General features: G+C 47.4%; 1 protein-coding gene across 3 annotated transcripts in view; it reads left to right on the forward strand.

The window, feature by feature from the left end:
* Nucleotides 1–16,601, forward strand: part of DAAM1 (dishevelled associated activator of morphogenesis 1) — an 896,952-nt gene that overhangs the window by 322,411 nt on the left and 557,940 nt on the right. For 2 of the 3 annotated variants that reach the window (XM_069638889.1, XM_069638892.1), the window contains exon 2: nt 3,580–3,613. The exons of the other annotated variant lie outside the window; for it this stretch is intronic. The gene's annotated coding sequence lies outside the window, so the exon portion shown is untranslated. The remainder of the gene's footprint in view (nt 1–3,579; nt 3,614–16,601) is intronic. 3 annotated transcript variants of the gene reach the window in all.

Below are 16,601 nucleotides of genomic sequence, written 5' to 3' on the forward strand. Positions count from 1 at the left end.
TTCTATCCCATTTGAGGAAAAGAAATGCAAGTGAGACGGCCGTGGTTCACTGCGGCTGTCGCACTAAAAAATAAATGTCCATGAAGCGTGTGCACCCTCCTCATCCCCCATGCCTATTCAAAACAGGTGCATGGGGTTGCCCTAGTTTTCTGCACATTTAAAAGCGCATGCTGTTTAGTAAATTCGGGATGTGCTTTGAAATTAGCAGAAATGTCACCTAATTTGCGCAGATCCGCATACGTGAAAAAGGCCACCTGAATGAGTGCATATAAGATGTGGAGAAAAAGAGACCGAGGCAAAAGTGCCTTCGGTGTGGGCCGCACACCCTTGATTCCCACTAAGGGTTAATCGATTTCTTTTGTGATCGTTATTCAGTTAATAAAATCCAACTTCAATCGTAATTCACAGATATGTATATTTTTTAATTTTTCAATTGCTGTGTTTATAAAGCTCATAAAAAATTGTGCTTAATTGGTTAAACTTCACCAAAAAAGCTAATTATCTCAGTTGAGGCAAAACAGAAAACCCATCTGGCTAATGCATTTCGGATTGTATCCTTCGTCAGAGCCAGGTTAGTACTACACACATAATAATGCATTATAGGTAGATTTAGAAGGTTTACAATGTTTAAATTAATAATTGTTCCGTACATCATGTGTAACAACCAGATATTCAAGAATTAATAACCAAAACAATCATAATAAACAAAACAATCATAATAAACAAACAGGGCGCCCACAAGGACAAACAAATATTTAACAAAAAAGTGAGATTGGAGAAAGGAGAAAAAACAAACAAGTAAGCATACACGATTGTAGACAGTAAAAATACAATATTTGCACAGATAATGATATTGCTATATAATTCAAATAGTTAATGGGACTAATCAACTGCGTACTAGAATTGCTGATTAAGCCTTTTTGGTGACTATGGTGCTTAGAGGTAAAGTTAGGCGGCGTGTGCTTATTGTGCCAGAGTGTTGATTGTCGTACTATATTGTGTGAGAATACCTGTGGCTAGTTAAACATTTCACTAACCTGTGTGTCAGTATGCAACCCACGCGTGCTGTCCGCGTGTGGTGTTTCTCTATGAAGCACTGCCTAGTGTGGGGACAACAAATGTGTTATCTCCTCCGAGTAATTAGCTGTTATTGATCTATACGCGATCTTACTTCGCGTCGCTTTGTGCAAAGGTATGGCTTACCTGGAGCGTTCTGAGCTACGTCTTGCTCGATCAACTCCGAACAGCGTCTGAAACTCGCGGTTCGTGTCGTTGCCCTGGGCAACGTTATGTAAACAAAATGGCCGTTTGTGTATAACCAAGATGTGCCCTTTCTGTTGTCCATTGCGGGATCGCAAAATCGCTATAAGCTGTATGGTCTATGTAGTGTTCTGTTCACCCCATGTACCCCCAGTCTTTGGCGCCTTCATGCATGCTCCCTGTCGCCATAGTCCTAGTCCCAGTATTGAGCTCCTTCCTGCATGCTCTCCATCACCATAGCCATAACCCCAGTCGTGGACACCTTCTTTTGTTCTCCCAGTCATTTTATGCCTAGTCCCAGTCTTTGGGTCCTTCCTGCATTCTCCCCATCACCGTAGCCCTAGCCCCAGTCTTTTGCTTCTTCCTGTAGTCTCCCTGTCACCGCAGCCCCAGTCTTTGGCTCCTTCCTGTATTCGCCCTGTCACCATAGCGCTAGCCCCAGTCTTTGGCTCTGTCATGCATTCTCCCCATCACTGTAACCCTAGCCTCAGTCCTTGGCTCCTTCCTGCATTCTCCGTGTCACTGTAGCCCTAGCCCCAGTCTTTGCTCCTTCCTGCATTCTCCCTGTCACCATAGCCCTATCCCCAGTCTTTGGCTCCTTCCTGCATTCTCCCTGTCACCATAGCCCTATCCCCAGTCTTTGGCTCCTTCCTGTATTCGCCGCATCAGCTTATCCCTAGCCCCAGTCATTGGTTCCTTCATGCATTCTCCCCGTCACCATAGCCCAGGCCCCAGTCTTTGGCTCCTTCCTGCATTTGCTGTGTCGCCCTAGCCCAGTCTTTGGCTCCTTCCTGCGTTCTCCCTGTCACCATAGCCCTAGCCCAGTCTTTGGCTCCTTCCTGCGTTCTCCCTGTCACCATAGCCCTAGCCCCAGTCTTTGGCTCCTTCATGCGTTCTCCCTGTCACCATAGCCCTATCCCCAGTCTTGGACTCCTTTCCGCGTTTCTCTATAGGTCATGACCGCCAGGGCTGGCTGAAAATGTGTAGGATGGCATGTCAAGATGTCTGGGGGCCTCCTTACTTCAAACTGGGAAACGCTACCTCCCTACGTCAGCAATTGCAATACATTTATGTCGGGTAGTTTAAAAGCAAAGGAGCAGTGGAAAAATGATATATACGTTTTCTGGGGGCGGTTGGGGGGGGTAAATTATGCATCCTTGATGCACTTGTAGAATTGCGCAATCAATAAAGAATGGGTAGACTTCTTGTGGAAATGGATCCGGTTTCTTTTCCCCTACTTCACAGCATTTTCACTTATTTGATTAATCACTCCATAATGATATGAATGTGGCTTGGTGAATAACGCTACTCCCGAGCGTGAAGCCTAAACCAAGAAATGCAGTGGCGTGTGTAAGGGTGCGCATTCCCCAGCGTCCTGTTTGTCTTTCACACAACAGAACGAAGAGGGTTGAGGGCTGAAGCCCTAAATGCCCACTTCATTCATAGGGGAGCCTCCCCAAAGTACCCCTCTATCCCCTGCTCTACTGAATGGGCAGCCTGATTTTTTTTGTCAGCTGGTCACATCATGCATCGAGGCAACTCTCCACTTCTCCGGGTGGAGGCAGTGTTCCCTGTGGCCGGAACACCAGACCTCATTTTTGAGGTGTTCTAAGACAGCTAACTGGAAACATCGTTGCAGTTGTTTGAGGGAAAGAGGGTCCCTGAGGCTCGAAACCCCTTTCAACTGGAAAGGTTGTAAGGTCCTGACGCCGTCCCGCAGATCTAGCTGCTAATTTCCATTCGGACTGCAACTGCTCACCTAGCGTCCGCTGCGCAGTCACCTGTGGTGGGTCATTTTTATATTATCAGGCGGCAAATATCTGTGTGTTTTTAAAGAGCCGAATTGAAGTAGTTTGAGTTTGGCGTCTCTAATGTGTCCAGTCTAGGTGGAGAAGAATCGGTGTGAAAACGAGCTTGTGGTTTAGTTTTTCTGCAGCGCTCCGGAAGGTAGGCCTCGCTGCTGTGCGTAGTTTATTTTTGTTTTATTTTTATGGTCTATTTATTGGGATTTTAAGGAAACTGGTTTTCAGTTGTCCCTTTGTTTGCAGATATTGTGTGTTAAGGATGTATCTATCTGTTGAACTTGGCCACCTGTGACTGTTTCAAAAGATAGAAAGTGGCATGAATAGATGTCTCGTGTTTGTGTGTGGATCTCTCAGGGTTCAACTGACTCCGGTAGGATATCTGATGGAGGAAGTTGAGTGTGTTTAACTACTGAATGTGTGACTTTGCTTGCAACAAATGAGCACAGCTGCAGAGTAGGATGGTCGTTTCTACTAATCATGAATATTGTGTAATACTGCTTTTGTTTCTCCCTAGGATGCATTCATGTAGACGGGGCGATGGTGACGAGGTGAGTGGTACACATGAGTTAGTAGTATATGGCGATGTTGACATTTCTTGTTTTTGAAGTAAATGAGGATTATTATGTATAATGGCATTTGAATGGCAGGACCTTCACATCTCCCGAGGTCTATAAGGCTGTTGGCACATAGTGGTAGTGGATAGTAGCACTGCCTGTTTTGAAGTTTTGGTGATGAAGTAAAACCGTGACTTTAATTATGAGTAATGTAAATCAACTAATTTTGTACGGTTAATGTCTTTTAATGTTGTAATATTTAAATAACGGGGTTGTCTATAGAAGTAACGCATCTTAATTGGGAACTTGGTCAAAACGGAGTGAGCCGCATTCAGTGTCCTGTTAAAGTGAACTATTTCTCTATACGAAAGTGAAAGCCTTTTTCCAGGTTTTAGCTTTTTCTTCAGTGTGTTAAATAGGATGTTACGGTGAAAAAAAAAAAGGTCCCATGGGAGTGGAAGTGTCTTGGTGAAAGAAAGATTGCCTGGAAATAGCATTTAGTTTTTCAAGCCAGGTTGATCAGAATACAGTTGATACCAGAAGTTATTAACTCTTGGGCGGATAGCTCAGGGGCAATGTGCTCGCTTTGGAAACAAGACGACGCCGAGCAACACAGGTTCGATCCCCGGGTCCACGCTTAGAAACCTCTGGGTATTAAGCACGTCATAATAATAATTTGTTGCTAATAAAATAGCTTGCGTAAATCAAACGTAGTATTCTTATTTTTTCCCTTCAGGGTATTTATGCAGGGGTGATGGGGACATCTGGACTATGCAAGGGCTGAGCCCCCCTGCTAGTCCCATCCCTCTGAAGCGGTCTTTGTGCACTACCTCCTACCATTGAGGTTTTCTGCCCCTCTTGGATGCTAGTTTTCGCCCGACCTTCGCTGGTCTAGAACGCGCTGACTGATCGTTCTTTCCCACTGCTCTGAGCTTTTGTGCTGGTGTTCCCCCAGGACGAGCCGAGGAGCGAAACACCGGGAAATCCGCAGAGCACCACTGAAAGATCGCCCATTGTTCTAATTTCGCCTGTTATTGTCGTTACTCCCTTCCTGATTTGCAAGGGAAAATTGTTTCTCGGAAGAGCCTGCCATGAAGGTGTTGCGGTGCACAGTGGAGAATTAATGACTCTGGACATTGCCCTGTGACTAGTGTTTATCATCAGCTTGGACATGACTTTGATATCCACCGGTTAAAAGTTGTTGGAGATTAATGGTGCTCGAGACAAGCAGACAAGTTTTTGCAGGATTGACGATTTTGCTGCTCGTTTTGTACCTGTACCTTGTAATGAATCTTAAGGGGAAGTGTCAGAAAAGCTGTGCCATGCTGTGCAACAAGGAGTACAAATCTAAACTTTCCAGTGAATATTCACACAATGCACTCTTCCCGTGGATCCTTTTTAGTGGGGTTGCACTAGGTCAAATGTTCAACCTTTGGCTCTGCTGATGTTTTGGACTACAACTCCCATTAGCCCTAGGCAGCATAGTCCATGGTGAGGGGGTGATGGAAGTTGTAATACAAAACATTTGAAGAGCAAAAGGTTGCAGAACCATAGGCTAGGAAGTGCACTAGGTGTTCTTTGCCAGCATTCTGTGATAAAGATGATTGGTAGGGAGATGCTTGAATGGGCGGGGGTGGGGAAGGGGTTATAGTTTTAGTGGCTACCAAGGTAATGCTGTTCCTTTTAGGGGGACAGTACCCAAAGATACCTCATTGAACCAAGGGACGTTCTGTAATCCTAATACTATTACGTCCTGTCCCCTTTCCTCCATACATTCTGTCCATCGGGATGGGACTGGAGCACATTTGAAGCATCAAAAATAAATTTTGTGTCCTTTTTATTTTTACGTAGGGCCACCGCACGTGACCGTAGCCCCTTCTTCCTGAGCTCCGCCCCACGCATCACCCTTCAGTCCTTTTCTCTGCGCGGTCGGGGTCAGACACACTTGCATTGTAGGGAAATTTACATTTTTGTTCCCTTATTCTTCATCTCCCTGCTCCGGTTCCATGGTATTATTTACTTGTCTATGCCGGGGCGTCTGTGATTAATGTCCTGTTCTTCGTACGAACGCCGTTTCATGAGGGCGGTCCCCATTTTCTCTGTCTGGAGTGCTTGGGCCCGGAACATCGGTGGGGCACTTACTTCTGCTGCGACTCCCTCTCCGTCCGTGCACTCCAGCGTCGGGTAGGAGGAGGTGTTGAAACAGATTCCTCCTCCACATTTACAGCAGTTCATCGACGAAAAAAGGAAGCGTCTGATAACTTGCTTCCTTTTTAGTGAACCCTGGCCAGAGGACTCCTTCCCATGGTCTTCTGGTTCTGGGAGGGGCCCAAGTAGCTCTGGTACCAGGGTTCTCCCTGAGTAGTCCCGAAGGGGATCTAACCTGGATTCCTGAGTTTGCTCTGAGGCCCCCTGTCAAGGGGCTGTCAAGACCAGTATTCTTCAGAGGTTCTCCATCTAGGAGCTAAGGTTAAGCCCAACATTTCTCGGGCTGTTTTGTCCGGGGCTATTCCTGAGGTTTCCAAGTCTGGAACTAAATGTACAGAGCCTAGTCTTGAGGGTTCCTGTACCGTGACTAAAGGCACCACGGTTATCCTAGAGGATCCCCGACTAGGGGCTATAATTAAAACTGGCAAGATCGAAAGGCCTCCTCCGAAGGCTCTGGCTACAGGGGGTGACCTTAAGCCTTCCCACAAACCATCTTGTGATCGAACGATCCTGCTGAGTGGTCAAAGGAGGGCAAAGGCCCTGAGGTTTCAAGTACCGGCCCTGCAGAGGTTCCCTTACTGAGGGCTAAGTCTTCTGCAGAATCAAAAGGAGCACAAAAGCGCTCTAGATCTGCCTGTACTGGCCCTGCCAAGGTCCCCGGTTACAAGGCCAAAATTGACACAAAAAGCCCCTGAAACCCCTGTGCTGACCATGGCCTAGGCATTGACAAAATGGTGGTTCAGCCCACACGGTCTGAGGGGGTTATTTTGACAAGCTTTCACACCAACATTCTCAAAAGCTGGTGCAGAGGGGCCTATATTTGGGGCCGAGCAACATTGTCCACGGAATGTGTACAATAGGAATCTTTCCGCCCTACAATGGATTGGGGTGCTCTGTTTCCGCTGCCACAGTCTTGCTCCCTCCTGCATCCGTTCCCTTAGTCTATGTGGATCCAGGTGGTGGAGGGCCATCCTGGCAACCAGCCTTTTTACAATCCTGGTGTGATGCCCTTCCAGAGCGGCCTCTACCCGCTCCTGTGCCTAGACCTTCCTCGGAAGACACGTTCTTTGGCAAATTCCATGCTCTTATGCACTCTGACCCGATGAAGGCATACTTTAAGGACCCATTCAAAGAAATTCATTTTATGCCTCTTGAGCCGTAACCTGCTCCTACAACCTTTCAGCAGGTTTCAGTAGTGCCTCTCCCTCCTCTTCCGGTGGGGCCCCCCTCCTGCACTGCTTCCACTTTCACCTGTGCTTGACGCCTGTTGTGCAGTCAAGTATGCCCATGAGGGTCTGAGGTACAACATGCTGCAGACTGGTTTTCTGTTCCTGCCACAGCTGACGAAGACCAAACAGACCAGGATAGCGAGGGCCCGCCCTACTCTGTCCGAGCCTTTCATGACCAGGTCCTGGATATGATGGTGCTGTTGGATATTCTGATACCCGAGCCTCCAGCTTCACAAGAAGGTGTACTTTCAGGAGCCTTAACTGTTTTGACACAGAGGTGCACTGGCCTTTTCCTTTAAAAGGATGTGCTATCTGAAGCCTGCAAGGTCTGGGGAAAAACCTCATTCCGGGCAGCACGTAAATGGGGAAAATTGATGATTGCTACAAGCTGCACTCGTCAGAAGACATAACCTTGACTATAGATCTACTCCCCTCATTAACGGTGGTGGCAGCAGCTACGCTCCAGTATAAGCCATCCTCAACATCCTCTACCCTCTCGGGTCCTGTCGAAGGAGGACAAACTTCTTGACGCCATTGGGCAGAAAGCGTTTTCCAATTCTGCTCTTCAGCTGTGCCAGGCGAATACCAAAGTTATCCTGGCAGCGGCAAATATCAAGCTGTGGAAGGAACTTTCTGAATTTCAGGACTGTATCCCTCCGGACATGTTGGAGGATTTTAAAGAGTGCCTATCTGATGCCAGAGTGCTGGCTCAGGACCTGCTGGAGGCCGCAGCCCATCATGTAGACACTTCTGTTCAGGGGCCTTATGGGAGTAGACCTCTCCTGCCAAGCGTGGTTAAATGCTACAAAGTTTTTGACAACATACTTTATCTTACATTCGAAGATAAAGAGCTGTTCCACTCCTCCACCGATGAGGAACTCAATAAAACGAAGGCAAGCGCGGAAACGGCCAAACACCCAGCTAAAGCGGCCTGCACGCAGAGGTCGGGGACCCAGACAAGGCCCTTCTCGGGTTTCAGAAGGTTCCAGGAGCGCCGTGCAGAAGGTTCCTCTGGTGGACCACGTCTCAAGCAACAAAGGCAAAGTGTCCTGTTATTCTCTCGGTCATCAGCAACAGGTGGTTCCCCCGCTGACAAACCATCCAAATGATGTTTTTCATCGGTCCCATGAGATTTTGGTGGGAGGACGAATTTCATCCCATCTGGAGGCTTTGCAGACCATCTCATCAGACCAATGGGTTTTGTCTCTCGCCGGAACAGGCTTTCGCTTGCCTCTCCCTCAAACCCCACCCTTTCACCCTCCTCTTCAGCAGATTGGGTCGCCGTCCCTCAGAGTCGAGGTACAGAAAGTTCTAGACCTCAGAGCAGTGGAACCTGTTCCCTTGTGACAGCAAGGGGAGGGATATTACTTCCGCCTGTTTACAGTGCCCAAACCCAACCAGGCAGGCCTGCGCACTCATCGACCTCTCCAACTTCAATCTTTTCCTACTCCAAGAGAAATTCAAGATGATCACGCCTATACAGATAAGATCCTCTCTCCGGAAGGGCGATTGGCTCAGTTGGGTAAATCTTCAGGACACTTGCATGCATATCCTGATCTGGGGCACACATCGTAAATAACTTTGGTTTTTTGTGGGAACGGAACACTTCCAGTATTGTGTTGTGACATTTGATCTCAGCTAGGCACCGCGTGTCTTTACGAAGATGATGGTCATTGCAGCATTCCTCAGACTGCAGGAATGCATGTCTATCCATATTTGGACGATTGGCTTCTGCAGAGTCCTTGCCCATGGGCTGCAACGGCCAATCTTCAGTCACTCCTCCAGCTCCTGTTCCAACTGGGGCTGTCGGTGAACTGGCGGAAATCGTCTGACATTTGCTCAAGACCTGATTTTATTCTTTTCTTTTTTTCTATGTTTCCGTTGGGATACTGTCAGTGCCGGAGTGTCCCTAATGGAGGACAGAATTGCAGATTTATCGGCCACGTGCCAGCTTTTCCTGCAATCCTCCCACATGTCGGCCTGGTGGTTCCAGAGACTCCTGGGCTTGATGGCTTCATGCGTGATGGCCCTACCCCTTGGAACTGAAGATGACACACCCAGCTTGCTCTTCGGGACTGCTGGCCCCAGGCCGTGGACCCGGACTCCAAAATGATTCCGATCCCATTCTCCATGACGCCGGATCTTCAATGGTGGTCATCCGCCAGCAACCTTTTAGCGGAACCTCCTTCCAGGAGCACTTCCCACAGTTTATGGTTACAACAGACTTCTCCCTCCTAGGGTGTGGGGGTGACGCTGCATCACCTCCAGGTGTACGATCTGTGGATGCCCCAAGACAGAATGTCTCATATCACTTACCTAGAACTCCTGGCAGTTTTTCTGGCATTGAAAGCTTTCCAGCCCTCATCAACAGAGTGGTACGAATTTGGACAGACAATTCTGTATCAATGGTCTAAATCAACAAGCAGGGGGGCACCAGGTCCCCCTCCTCTGGTGGATCTAGCTATCCAGATTTGGAATTGGGCAGTCTGGCACAATGTCTGGCTACAGGCCGTGCACATTCCGGTCAGGTCAATGTTGCGGCAGATTCACTGAGCCGCCAGTCTGTGGTGAGTTATGAGTGGGAGATGAACAGCGATGTTCTTACCAAGATTTTCCAGCAATGGGGTTCTCCAATGGTGGACTTCTTTGCGACGGCAACAAACCGGAAACTACATCTTCATGCTTCCAGGGACGGTCTCGGAGCATCTTCCTTCGGGGATGCCCTTGGGATTCCTTGGGACAACATGAAGGCTTAAGCCTTCCCACCTTTGCCGTTGATTCATCCGTCGCTCTGTAAGATCAGGAGCGCTTCCAACTGCACTCTCCTCTTCATAGCTCCTTGGTGGCCAGCCAGGTTCTGGTTTTCGGAACTGCAGCACCTCGATACGCAACATGATCAGGTTGCCGCAGATTTCCAACCTCCCCCACCAGAGCAATCACCAGGTTTGGAACCCCTCTCCACAATCCTTCCGCTTGGCGGCCTGATACCTGAGTTTCTGTCCTTGGCGCAGTTTAATCTTTCAGGGGATAATAGGGCGCATAATTCAGGTGGCACGTAAGCCTTCTACGAGGGCTCAGTACAAACGTAAAGGGCTTTGTCATTGGTGTCTAGCTAAACAGTTTGATCCTCGACAGGCTATTGACTGGGTCTTGTCTTTTATATCGGACCTTGCAGCCTCTGGCATTCATGTCTTATCGTGCAGAGCATATCTATCAGCCATTGCAGCTTATCTGTCTACAGACAGTTTCTCTTTTTCACTGGCAAACCCAATAATCAGGAGGCACTTTGCAGGTCTTCTTTACCTCTTTCCGCCGGACAGGCCTCCACACCCGAAATGAGATCTGAACGTGGTCCTCAACGCTTTGTGTCACAAGCCATTTGAACCTGTGGCCACTACCGAGCTCAAATACCTCTTTTGGAAAGTGGCCTACTTGATTGCGGTAACATCTGTGACAAGAATAAGGGAGCTTCAAGCTCTCTTTGTCAAACATCTGTTTCTAGCTTTCCACAATGGTAAGGTTGTGCTTTGCACCCATCCTTCTTTCCTTCCAAAAATCGTCTCGGAGTTCCACCTAAATCAATCAATATCCTTGCCAGTATTCTTTCTGAATCCGGTCTCGACTGCAGAGAGGATTATTCATAACCTAGACGTCGGACGAGCTCTGAAGTTTTACGTCGACAGAACAAGCAAACACAGAAGTTCTTCACAACATTATTACTTTTGGTGACCCAAAAGGGAAACCGGCTTCGAAAGTGTTGATCTCATGCTGGATCGCTTCATGCATATCGGAGGCTTACACAATTCAAGGCCTTCAGCCACTAAAGGGCGTTCATGGACATTTGGTCTGTTGCAAAGCGGCCGCTGTTGCCTTCCAGAACTATGTCCCTTGGGAGTCCATAGCCAAGGCTGCATTGTGGGCTTTTCATTCAGCTATTTGCAGACACTATTGTCTTGACCTGAGCTCCCGGGCTGATGCCCAGTTTTAGCAGGCGGTTCTTTAGAACCGATTTCAGTAAGGGAAATCTCCATCCTCCAGTTTCTTTGGTTAGTGCTTAGAAATCTCCCAAAAGTATGAAGCAAAGGGGACGGGACGTAGGAGTATGACAGTCACTGTAGTGACTACCTTACTCCTAGTCCCCATGGTCCTTTGACTTGGGCGATGAAAAAGGACTGAAGGGTGATGATGGGGGGCAGAGCTCGGGATGGTTGGGTTATGGTCACGTGCGGTGCCCCCATGTAAAAATAAAAGGACACCGTTATTTGTCATGCTTCAAAAGTGTTCTGGTCCCGTCCAGATGGACAAAATGTCCCAAAGAGATGGAGGAAAGGGGACTATGGACTAGGAGTAAGGTAGTCGCTATGGTGAGTAACTTTGTTATAATTTGCAATTGTATTTTTGGCAAAGTCAACTGCAGTTGTAGTTCACTAGAAAGACAGGGGTCTGCAACCGGGCTCTCCTGATGCTCTGGACTACATCTCCCATGAACCAGTTTTTGCACAGTTGATGCTCAGGAATAATGGGTGTTGTGGTCTAAAACATCTGCAGAGCCTCAGGTTGCAGACCTTTGATAGAGGGTATCTAGACCCATAGAATACTAATATTTCCCCATAATATCGTATGACGATGCAGCTGAGTAACTTGGGACTGACATTTAAGGCAATGTCTGAATGGCCGACTTGCCGGTCCAGTTTGGTCAGTGAATGTAGGCCATTGTCCTCACTTGGAGCTAGTTATTCTGACTAATGTTACTGCTCTAGCATGATTTAAAATGCAGCATTTACCCCAAAGTACATGGGGAAGTCACAAATAAGTAACATCTACATCATGCCTCTCCCTGCCTGCATCTTACTGGGGTATGCCTACTGCCTTTTTGGAAACTCCCATCAGTGCGATCACGGTCTGCATTATTTGGGCTCTTAATTATGCAGTTTGTTATTGCGCACGTGGAGGATGTCCTCCGTTTGCACCAGAGTTTGATTTCCATCTCTGACTTCCTTTGTGCCATTCAAGTCGGCACCTTGCTTTGCTGCCTCTGTTCATCGGCCTTTCATCATGGCCGCAGCCCCTTTCTACCTGCTTGAAGCCTTGTGCCTGGCCCAGCTCCCACCCCCCATTGGTTGCACTTGGCTTGTTAAGCCAATAAGAGCAACCGGGAGACGAGAGCCGGCCAGTGCAACTAAGGCCCACAATGGATGCCCTTCCTGCTCCCTGTCCGCTACCAGACCGCTGCTGTGACTGTTTACTCCACTACATTTTATTTCTTCCTTGATGCTGGTACCTCATGCTTCTAAGCAGTCTGGACTGCCATATCATTCTCACCTCCATAACTATGGGTAATTTTCCTCCATTCTGGACATAGCTCTAGCCTTGTTTTCCTTTGTTTCCGTCTCTGCCTTTTCTCCATGTTTGCTCCTATTGCTTGCATCTGATTTTGGTTGCTACGTTAAATCTTGCTGTGCTGTATGCATCTAGCTAAAAATTCAAATCTGGCTGTGTATTATGCATTTGATAAAATTAATCTGGCTGTGTTATTTGCATCTGGCTAACAAATTCATATCTGGCTGTGTATGCAAACTTCTGTGCCTTTTACAGTCCCCCCTCCCTGTTTGCTTGTGATGTCTGTCTGCCTTCCTTTTGTATTTTGCCCCCCCCCCCCCTTGCTTGATTTTCTTCCCTTCCACACACTCACCATTTCTCAGCTTTCCCTTAATCTCCCTCTTCCCCCTCTACTTTATTCTTGCACTTACGCTATCTGAAATGTCACCTGACCTAGTACGATAGTAGCTGTTTGTCGCCCCCCCCTCTCCCCACTTGCTTATTTCTCCCCCTCCAGCACTACCTGAAATGTCCTGACCACAAAAGTGATGGGTGGAAGGTTTCGAATGAATCTAAACCACTGGCAATTGCTCTGGGCCAACCTTCCACACCACCGGTTTTTAGCCCGTCTGCGCCATTGCAAAAGAGGACCAGCCATGTGCAAATCAGTCAGCAGCTGCCGCCACCGAAGGTAGCAGCCCAGCCCGAACTGCTAGGCCAGGTCCCCTCTGCACAGAAAACCAGGCAACCCCAGACATGTTTCGGCCTTGTTGGACCACCTCAGTGAGGTGCAGCCTGGTTCCCTGTGGCGCAGCGAGCAAGGGACCCACGTCTGGGCATACCCTCTCTCACAAGGAGAAACAAACTGACCACAAAAGTGATGGGTGGAAGGTTTCGAATGAATCTAAACCACTGGCAATTGCTCTGGGCCAACCTTCCACACCACCGTTTTTTAGCCCGTCTCCGCCATTGCAAAAGGGGACCAGCCATGTGCAAATCAGTCAGCAGCTGCCGCCACCGAAGGTAGCAGCCCAGCCCTGTAGTGAAATGTCGTCAGGTCTAGCACGATAGTCGCTTGTTTTGGTCTATCATAAAGCCATTCCTACATGTCCCAGAGTGCATTGTTAAAATCAGGACTAATTTAGCATCTGGAATGGGTTATGTTGGCATGCATGGATTTGACCTGTGAAATAAGACAGCTAGTTATCCATGAAAAACCCCAGAGGCCAATTGGGGAGAATACACGTTGCACTGATGTATTTCGGAAGTCGTATGACTAATTGCCCAGCCTGTTTCCAAACAGTGTATCATAACCTCTTTCCGTAGCTTTAATGTTAAGGAATGTATCATGCATTCAGCTACTGTCACATCATGCCTGCCTGACCTTTAAATGCACATGTTTTCTTCCAAGGCTAGTTTTAACTTTTTAAAATTAACCCACAATGCTAGGTGGCTCTCAGCTGTGTGAAGTGTTGGAGGAAAAGTGCAAAACAAAAGGTGATGGCTGGAAGGTTTAGAATTAATCTCAACTTCTGGTACATCTCTGGGCAACCCTCCAAACCATCGTTCTTAAGCCTGCCTAACCATTGCAGAAAGGGGAAAGAGCATGTGCAAATAAGGCTTGGGCCCACCCCAAAAGGGGCAGTCCAGCTCAAACTGCTAGGTCACATCCCTTCTGCACGAGACCACGAGCATCCCCAGACATGTTTCAGACTCTTTGGCCGTGATCAGTGAAGAGTAGCCTGGATCTCTATGCCCAGGAAGCTTGGGACCCAGGTCTGGGCATACCCGTCCCGAGCTGGCTGAAATGTGCAACTGGTAATGAGTTAATCTTCTTTAATGTGACTGCTGGACACAGTGTCCGATATGTCTGCAAATTATTGCCAAATGGAACCCAGACTGAACCATGAAGACTTCCTGCAAGCAATGTGTTTTATTCCTGACTTTTTTTTTTTTTTTAGACTGTGAGCGTATTTATTTATTTGATATTTTATAGAGCACACCGAACCCACGGGCATCTGGGAGTTTTTACAAATTCTTAGTTTTACAAATTCGTGAGCTTTCCTTTTTCCCATTTTTTTCCATTTAGTTTCTATAGGGGGTTTCCTAAACGATTAGTGAAGCGAAGAAAAGTGTGTCTAATGTGTGATTATACATTATTTATTTATTTATAATTTATATAGCGCTTTTTCACAGGTGAAGTGCTTCAAAGCGGGAAGGAAACCTGGGAATACAATTATCATTTTTACGCCTTGAAGACTAGCATACTAGGCCGGACGACATTTCTCCTTGTGCAAGTGCATGAAGTGGAACAGTTGAGACAAAGCTCAGGAGGGTGAGACGGGAAGACGGTTTGTGAAAAAAAGACGACGGGAGGATCGGGGGGGACAGATGAACTAACTGGTCTTAGTAAATTTATGTTATGCCTACATGCAGCGGCCCAGAGGCAAGTGCAAAAGACTGGTGGGGGAGCCTGCGACATGTAGGCTCTGGAGGTGAACCAGGCAACCAATCAGCAAAACTAAACGGAGTTAGGGAGGGGAAGGAGGGTGGAGAGAAAAGAAAGGAGGTTAGCAGGGGTGAGCGAGAGTGAGACCGAGGAAGAGAAAAGGAAGGTCTTGAGAAGTTTCCGGAACTTAAGATGCTCTGGCTCAAGACGGAGAGAGGCAGGGAGGCTGTTTCAGAGGGCAGCACCTACAGAAGATGAGGATCAACCACCAAATCTCAGTTTGTGAAAGCGGCTCACCTGCAGAGAGTTGGAGATCGATGAGCAGAGGTCAGAATTACTAAACTAGGACTCAATTGTTTGGTGAATACACTGCAAGGATGTTTCTATGAGATGGAAACTTCACTGTAAAGGTAAACATCACAGAATCGTTAGTGAAAAGCAGTGGGTGTGTTCTTTCAACAAATCAACTAAAGTATTTTATAGAATCACTCCAGATGTATGTTGTAAAGCTTTTAAACCTGGTTTGTAGTCAGTTTTGGTCTTCTTTTTTTTTTTTATAACAAGTTTTATTCATTTTATAAACATAAACATACAAATCAAGAACAAAGAACCCGCTCAAATCGATCGGGTATACAAGCATTCTCTAAGCACGGCTCTTCATACACATTGCAAGTGTCAAATTATCAAGTCCCTCATATAATAAGTTGCAGGTCATCCAAATTATACATGATGCAGATGGGTCTCCACGGGAGTCCAAACTTCTATGGAATCTATACATGAACTCACAACATACTATGTGTCTTCCCATTTTTGCCAGATCTTGCGTGCTTTCCCTGGGCATCCTCTGGTGGTGTATATTCTCATTTCCATTTGCACACAGATGTCCACGTCTGTTATCCATTGGTCGTATTGTGGGGATAAGGATGAGCCCCACAGTTGGGCCAGATTCCTCTTTACGAGTCCTGTGGTAGTTGCCAACATGAGTCTCTCAAATCGGGAAATATCTAAGTCGTCATCCATCCCAAGCAAGAGCAGTTTGGGGTCCATGGGTATTCGTTGGCCCATGACCGCTGACAATCTGTCACAACATTTCTGCCAGAAGATCTGGATTCGTGGGCACTCCCACAAGATGTGAAAAAAGGACCCCCTCGCCTGTTGGCATCTTAGACAGTTGGGGTCAGTTGCTCTCCCCCATTGGTGTAGGGCTTCTCTTGGATAGTATACCCTATGTAGGATTTTAAGTTGGATCAATCTGATTCTAGCCGACATGGCGACTTCCCTTGGGTACATGAGTGCTTTGGTCCATTCTTCCGGTTGTATTGGCCCCACATCTCTTTCCCATTTTGCTTTCAGATCTGTAAGTTCCGTTGTGGCGAAAGAGGCTATTGCATTGTACATTATGGAGGTTATTTTACTGTCGATACGTTCTACCACAATGTTCCTCTCAATTGGTGTGCAATCTGGAATATTCGGTAGGTCTATCGCACATGTGGTAAGTGCATGATGCATTTGTCTGTAATGAAAGTGTTCTGTGGGGGATAGGTTGAATTTGTCCCTCAGAGTCTGGAATGACATTATCACTCCGTTTTGAATTATGTCTGCTAGCCTCGTTATCCCAGCTGCCTCCCAGGCCGCCCATTTCGGCAGTTTACCCAGCTCTGGTAATCGCCTATTACGCCATAGGGGCTGTGCCAACGTGAGCTTTCCATCCCATCCTAGATGCTTGTGTGCGTCTCGCCATATTTGCGTTCTGTGTGCTCTAATTGTGTTGGGGATC

Source organism: Ambystoma mexicanum, chromosome 14 (assembly GCF_040938575.1).
Source record: "Ambystoma mexicanum isolate Mex_15411 chromosome 14, UKY_AmexF1_1, whole genome shotgun sequence".
Lineage (NCBI taxonomy): Eukaryota > Metazoa > Chordata > Amphibia > Caudata > Ambystomatidae > Ambystoma > Ambystoma mexicanum.